Raw genomic sequence first — 8269 nt, 5'->3', positions numbered from 1 at the left:
CGGAACCCACGACCTATGGTTGGAAAGCTAATTCAATTATCTACAACTTCTATTTCTTGGTATTTTTTCAAATTCCAAACTTATAATGCCTTTTTTTCCCCTCAAAGTCAGGTCACCCGAAAATGTTTTCTTAAAAATATTCGTTTGGAGGGCTTCCACTTTGATTTGGCCCAAAGGTCCTTCATGAGTTGTGTTTAACTTTACATATGTGATTCATATAACTTGTCACATGTTCCGAAAAAAAATCTTGACGTGTGGGCCCCACCTCAGCTTACAAATAATCCGACGTTCAAAAATACGGGATGTAACAGTAACAAACAACAAAGAAAGAACCCTAGCACTAGAGTAGATAGAAAAAACAACTTTTGAATAATCATATGAAAGAAAAAAGTAGCATTCATGTGAATGATCAGTGTGGCTCCTATGATGTTGTTTGTCAAGGTTAAAATGATTGGATACATCTTAATCTACAAAAATGAACAACCAAAATTTAATTTTAGGAGAAGGAAATATTATTTTAGTAGTATTGTTTCTGTTGTGATTACCGTTATAGTTTCAATCCCTATTTTATTAGTAGGGTTGACTTGTGATTTCTCAGATCATAGAATACATGAATTAATCTGTGGTTCGTTCCGCCTTCCCGACCAGTGAATCAATAAGATTTCTTTTTCAATGGAATCTTTTGCATACACAAGTTATGTCGTTCCCACCACATAGTTATGAACAATCAATTAAGTTAGTATGACCTTTCCTTATTTGGATAAAATTTATCTTTTTGTTTTTCATCATATACTATTGTATGTACATTGTTAATATTGTGTTGAAGATAAAACTCAATTCAACAACATAATGTTTAAACAATAGTAGTTCTATAGTTTAACAAATATATATATATATATATATATATATATATATATATATATATATATATATATATATATATATATATATATTTAGCTTGATTGTTTTCTTTTTTAAAGATATTTCAACACTATAATTTAAAAGAAGGAAACAAAATTAAATAACAAAATGAGAATTGGATATAATCAAACTCACCATCACCCAATCCGAGTCCTTCATTGTAAGAAAATTAACGAGCGAAAATGGATTGAATAAAATGAAGAAACAAATTTATATTGTCTCAATCACGTTTATATGTCTCCTCTAGGCCGCTGATCTATTCCCTTGAAAACTTGAATCAAGCAAAGAAGAAAAATAGTACGCCTATCGCTTATATTGGTTCAAATGTCTTCTGTTGGCCGCTTAGATATTTCCATAAAAACTTGAAAATCAAAATGAAGAAGCAAACAGTCAGTGTCTCGCGTTTTATATGTGCATTCTTGGTTGTTGAGTTGTTCCTTGAAAATTACGTTTGTTCAATTTAGGCAATTCAAAATTATTATGTCAAATAAAGACGGGAAGGACTTTTAAAGTGCAACGGTATGAACATACGAGTGTTTTAAGCCAATTATTACAATGAATTTCCTTTTATTGTTGTGGCAACAGTGATATTTTAATACTAATTGAGAAAGTTACTTAAAAGTTATCATTTATTTCTTTCACTTTTGGCATTTATATTTTATTTTTAATTTTTACATATTTTCACGTGTTTTATTTTGAATAGAATACGCGACAATCTTGTTTTATATGATATTAGTCTCTGTGCCCGTGCGTTGCACGTCTAGGTCGAGTTTTGTGATATTCAGTATTGTAAAATAATATCAATAATATTTAAATAAAACTTTGAATAAGTAAGTATACATGAAAGAAAAAAATTACATTCCTGTGAATGATAAATGTGGATCGTATGATGATGTTGTTTGTGGAGATTAAAATAATTAGATGTTATCTTAACCTACGAAAATGAACAACCAAAATTTAAATTTTGGAGAAGAAAATATTCTTTTAGTATTTTTTTTTTTTTTTTTGGTGATTACTGTTATAGTTTGTAGTCGTACATAATCAATTAAGTTAGTATGACATTTCCTTATTGGCTAAATTTATCCTTTTGTTGTCCATTATGTACTGTTGTGTGTGTGTGTCTATATATATATAATATTAAAAGTAGGAAGCTTCTACCTTCAGAGCTAGTTTACTATTTTGCCCCTACAATAAATTAAAATTAAATTAAATATCTAACTAAATAGTTATATTATTTTGCCCATAAACTAACTAAATATGTAATTAATTAAATTACATAAAGATAGAATTAGAAGTTTCCATTTAATTCTCCACACTTAATTCCCCAAAAACGTAATTCACTCATTATGTTTTGGGATTTTTCATTCATACTTTTTTGTTTGCTTCATCTTCAACGTACTAACTTCTTTCACAACCTTTAATTATAGCAATTTAATTCCCTTAACTATTATTAGTATTATTGGTTCTATCTTTCATCTTCTCCATACTTTCTCCCCATAACCTTAAGATGAAAAAAAAAGAAAACTCTTATTAATAGTTAATAAATTAAATGAAGAAAATCAAATGCATTGAACCGGATAAATGGTGGATGATTGGTTCATCAGTCAGTAATTAATACTTCATAGGCATACCTGCTCATATTTTCTTTAGTACTTAGAATCAGGGGCAGAGTTACAATATATCAAGGGTGGTCAGTTGAACACCTTTCGCTGACAAATTATATTGGATGTAGAGGTTAAATATTTTAATGTACTGTATATATTATATATTGAACGCCTTTAGTATATCTGAATGGCGTCACTTAGTGGTAAAGTGTGTTTATACTGGGTCTCCTCTCGCGTGTTCGATTCTGCACTGATTTTTTTTTTTTTTTTTTTACTTTTTAAATTGAAAAGATACGCTGATTGACAAGTGTTACACTTCGTCAAATAGGATGCAAATCAAAATCAAATTTATACCCTGTTGACTTTCTTTTATTTTTTTCCTTTCTTTTTAAGTGTTCTTTTGAATATTAGTCATAGCATATTACTGAAAAGGTTTCACTGAAATCTTCTTGAATATCTCAAACTATACGAGTAGACTCTAAACATTTACTATCTCGCGAAAGAAGAAAAGTAAATATATAAATAAATTAATTATACAAATTATGTATTAAACCCCATAAGAGACATATATAAAAGTGCATTTTTTAATTGTTTTTATCAGAAAATATGATAATGAAAAATGCTGTTCAATGTAAACTCTTCTAATAAAGATGTTTATATTTGTGATTTCTTTGATACATAATATTATTTTCTATATGTATATACTTGAAAATATCTCACCTAATTTATAAATATACTAGTAAATTCACCCGCGGGGTTACAAATGACACAATTAAATTAATTTCTTTTATTAATTAGTTGATACAATAAGGACACATAAATGCAATAAAAATGACTCAAGAGGAAAGAGTGAAAGAAAAATACTCTAATCTCAATATTTTCATTTACAAACGGCAACAAATCAATAAGAAAAGAAATGATTAAATAATAATAACATACTATGCTATCTTACAAAGAATACATAAACACATTACACATACACAATCATTAATCCCAGAAGAAGTCTTATATTTGGCAAATGAAAAAAAAAAATAGACTAAGGAAGAGAGTGGCGTCTCAGTTTTTATTTTTTATATAGTAACGTAGAATCTGCCAAGTTGCGATTCAAGAGTCGCATTTTAACAAAAGAAATCCAATTGTGCACTTGCTATGATATTATAAGAGAATAACAATTCTTCTTTGATTCTCGAACAAATATTGTCCGTTAAAAAGTTGGATCTATTATTTTTGTAGTCCTTCCTCAACACATAACTACGTGATAAAACGTTTTTAAGACAAAATTAGAGTAGTCATTCTACGTGATTAAGTTAAGACCTTGTAACGTCGTTATACTCTTTTTAGTGCTTTTGACCCTTTCCCGAGCTTGTTTAGCTCACATTTGACCTGAGGGGACCGTTGACATGCTTCCCGAGGTATTTAGATAGGAATTGGGAGACTTTTTGAGGAATTTGGGCTTAAAGCGGAAAAGAGTTGACTCAAAGTTGACATTTGGGTAAACGGACCTTTTTCAGAAATCTGTCAATTTCGAGAGGTCCGGATGGTCTTTTAGAAACTTGTGCGTGTATTCGATTCAGTTCCCAATGCACTCGGGTGCATTTTGGGGCTTGGGTTGGGAAGTTGATGTTGAGGTATCGGGGGTTGACTCGGTCAATGAGACCTCCGTTCGAAATTCCGAGGCCACGAGTGCGTTCGTAGCGGGTCTTTATGTGTGTCTGTGTATGTGGTATGTGAGCAAATGGCCTCGGGTGATAGTCGAGATTTCGGTCTGATATTGTGATTATTTTGGGGAATTCTGGTTCTGGTGCCCGCTATAGTGGCACCAGTACTGCATCAGCGACACCACTATAGCGGTGGGGTTGCTGCCACAGCGGCATGGTGTAATATTGGCTGACCGCCACAGCGGTCTGAGAGATCGTCGAGGCGGGACAGCAACAGCGGTCTCGCTGCCGCAGAAGCAATATCGGGTTGATTATTAAAAGCCCTAAGTCCCTCATTCTTTATTATTTCAATTTTAAAGTTTTTGAGAGCTTTTCAAGGTGATACTTAGGAGAAACACTTAGTGGTAAGTTCTTCTAATTCCTTTACTATTCCATTGTCCTTAATCACCTTAGAATTCCTTTATCATGATAGTTCATTAAGTGTTTGATGATTAAAAGAGGATTCCATGGGTTCTTCTTTCTAGGCTTCTAAACCTTGATTTATTGATTGAGTTAGCTTCATTAAGTATGGAATTGAAGATTAGAATCTATTATTGCATGATTCCTTCTTAATTAGTGGCTAAATTATGGAATTGGAAGTTAGGGTTTATACCCAAATTTGGGGGTTTTGCCTAGAATCCGAATTTGAGTAAATTGTTGGTTTTTCTAGCTTGATATTGATGGGAATTGATCACCCAGAGCTTTAATTTCATGTTGAGACCCTTAGATTCCTAATTTCACCTTTCTACTTCATAAACCTTATTCCATAGGTTGGGGATTTGAGTCTTGAATAGAAGTAGGGTTTGATTGATGTTCTTCTTGATTTTAATTCCATAATTCGGGTATGGCAGACTTTTATTTTCTCGAGGCTCAAAGGAAAGGGTAGACTAAGGAGTGATTGTTGGAGACCTTGCTATTCGGCCTTCCAGGTAGGTTACGGTTTACTTTATGGTGAGACTTCGATATTAGCGAAGCGTATATTTAGATGATTTTGTCGGAAAATGCATGTAAGCCTTCGGGTACGAAGTTGGGATGAATATTGTCTTAGGTTGGGCCTTGTTGTATGATTTGGGGCTAGCCACTCCATTGTGTTGTTGACTCATCTTTATTTATTTACTTGTTGGTTTGTTGACACGTTGAGACATTGGTAATTGTGGTTAGTGATATATTATGGATTTGATATTGCGGTACTTACTCGTTTGATACTAAGATGAGAATGGTGATTCATTGTGGCTTACTGTATAGCCTTACTGTTGATGTTACTTGTGTGCCATGTGTGGTAATATTAATGATTACATTGGTTGCTGAAATCGCATTTCATCATATGCATACGCATTTCCATGATACATTGATATATGCATAGTTCTGGTACTGATGATAATATGTGAGAGAGAGTAGCCTCCGAGGTTTCTGCCAGAGAGCGTAAAAGAGAGATGAGTGTTCGTTGCCCGAGGTTTCTTGTCGGGAACGATGGAATGTCTGATGCCCGAGATCCTTGCCAGGATCGTGAGAGTGTGCTCATGATCCGAGGTCATATTCTGGAGCAAGTGGTACATGAATTTCGCGGGTCCCCCATGGGTCATGATCGCCGAGATGTGGAGTCATTCCATCCGGGACATGTTGTATAAAGCTCCATATGCATCGCATTCATCCTTCATACATTATTGCATTGCATTGTATCTTGGTTTCTGTTGATTGTTGTGATACTACTGTGATGTACTGATTCAAATTGCTGTACTGAGACTTGGCACAGTTGGGTTTAGATGCTACAACATAGGTGATGACTTGTACTGTGGATATGGCTTATTGTTGACTTGTACTTTTTGGTTTACGTGTTTATCTTGCTTTGTTATCTTTATATACGTTAGTTGGTCTTAGTCGGCCTGTGATACCTATAGGTACTTGATGTTTGTGCTGACCTGGACTTGCTGCATTCTTTTATAAATGCAGAGTTCTAGGTGGGTTCAATCTCTACTTCTCATGGCTGATAGTAGTTCGATGGTTGCTGTTTAGAGTCTTACAGGATGAGCACGAAAACGTTCACCGCCTTGAAGATGCTTCTTTTATTTGTGTCTTATTTGATATTTTGAGACTATTGATGTATTATTTTTACTTCCAGACTTGTAGATTCTAGTTAGAGGCTCATGTATGATTAGACCAGATTTTGGGGTGGCCTGATGTATTTCCTTACTTCTGCATTTTTCTTATATCATTATCGTCAGACTTACGTATTTCTATCTCTTCCGCTTACTTATTTATTTATTCATGTTTTTAAGATTGTTTGGATAAGGGTTTGCCTACCGAGGTTGGAAAGGTAGGTGCCTGCGCGACTTAGCAATATTGGGTCATGACAGTCCTAGTTAACAATCTCATGTTTAAACATAGGTCCAAACCGGTCGAGATGAAAACCAAAGTCACAAAAGTAAGAACAATCTTAAGAGAAAAGAAAGACAAACCGAACGAATGCCATATAAAAGAAAAAAGTCAGTCATAGGCGAGCCTGAGCAAGTTCCACTTTTTTTTTCTCTCTTCAAAATGTAGCCCAAGGCACAGTCATTACTCCATACTCGGGTATGGGCGAGTCTCGCATGAGTGTCATTTATTTGGTCCATGTGCAGTAGATAAATATAGAATTAAACCTCGAAGAGAATGTTATTCTTAATGAAAAGGAATAAATAAATCAAGAAATTCCTCTCATCTTCTAAGTGCAGTAAACAAAGAAACTAAAATATCTAAACACATAATTTTAAGGTTTAAACATGCTTATCTTGATGCCTAAGCAGATTGTTCACAGAGGATACTATGTAAGTGAAAGAAATAAATCCCTGGTTTTGCATAGGATCTTTCATGGTAAAGTTTTGTTTCAAAAAGAAAGCAAAGAAGAAGAAGAATAAACACTGCAAAAAAAATGTAATTTGCGAAGGTTAAAAGTTGCAATTCGCGGAGTTTTTAACTTCCACTAATTGCTTGAGGAGGCTAAAAACCCCGCAAATTACCCTTTTTTTGTAGTGAAAAGAGGAGTAATGAATTAGATAATTAATAGAAAGAATGGGGTCTTGCCGGTAAGAGGATTACTGAATCAGTGCAATTTTTGAAATTTTAACGGAAGCACTGAGGGGGCGTATCTTTTGATTATATAACCGAAAAGCACATTTTTTAGATTTGAAAACTAAGGGGAAAGAGGCAGAACAACAGGGAAAAAAGGTAAAAATTGAGAATAAAGATAAATGGAAATTCTGGCTTAGGAGAGTGCCATGTCAGTTAACCTTTGTCCTGTTTTATTTTATATACGGAAAAGGGCCAAAATTACCCCTGAACTTTGAAAAATAGTTCATCCATGCCCTTCGTTATACTTTAGGGCCAATTATACCCTTACCGTTATACTTTGAGCCAAATATACTCTTGAGTATAACGGCGTGCCACGTGTCGGTCTCTCAGTGGCCAACTTATTTCCCCTCTTATTTTTTATCATCCGGATCATGATCATACGGATCCGACCCAATCCATTTAGTATCCGACCCGTCAATAACATATCATACCCAAATAAACCTAAACCTAACAGATCTAACGCTGCTCTCTCTCTCTCTAAAAAAAACGCAGACCTCTATCATCTTCAACCTCCATAGCTGACTTCATCAAATATTGTACATATATGCGTTTATTTGCTGTTGTTGTTATTCATAAGGTTCTTATTGGAAGAAGGTTCTTCATAAACTCCATAATCTTCGTTTATCTGCTATTGCTACTGTTGTATTTTCAGTTTTTTAAAGGCTTGTTGCGGATGGTTAGGTCTGAACATTAATGTATGTGGTTGTTTTTTTTTTTTTTTTTTTTTTTGAAATCTGGGGTTTTGCCCAACGTTAATGTATGTTGAAATCTGGGGTTTTGCCCAACATTAATGTATGTTGAAATCTGGGGTTTTTCCCAATAGTTACTCTAACCCCACCTTCAACCTTTTCGTGATTTTCAGTGAATTTAAGTCTTACAATGTCCGAAATTAGTTGTAATTCAACGAAGAAGTGTCACTGTGGTGAAATTGCTCGTTGT

This window comes from Lycium barbarum, chromosome 11, assembly GCF_019175385.1.
Source record: "Lycium barbarum isolate Lr01 chromosome 11, ASM1917538v2, whole genome shotgun sequence".
NCBI classification, from domain to species: domain Eukaryota; kingdom Viridiplantae; phylum Streptophyta; class Magnoliopsida; order Solanales; family Solanaceae; genus Lycium; species Lycium barbarum.
The sequence above is the reverse complement of the archived record's forward strand: the minus strand, read 5'-3'. Positions refer to the sequence as shown.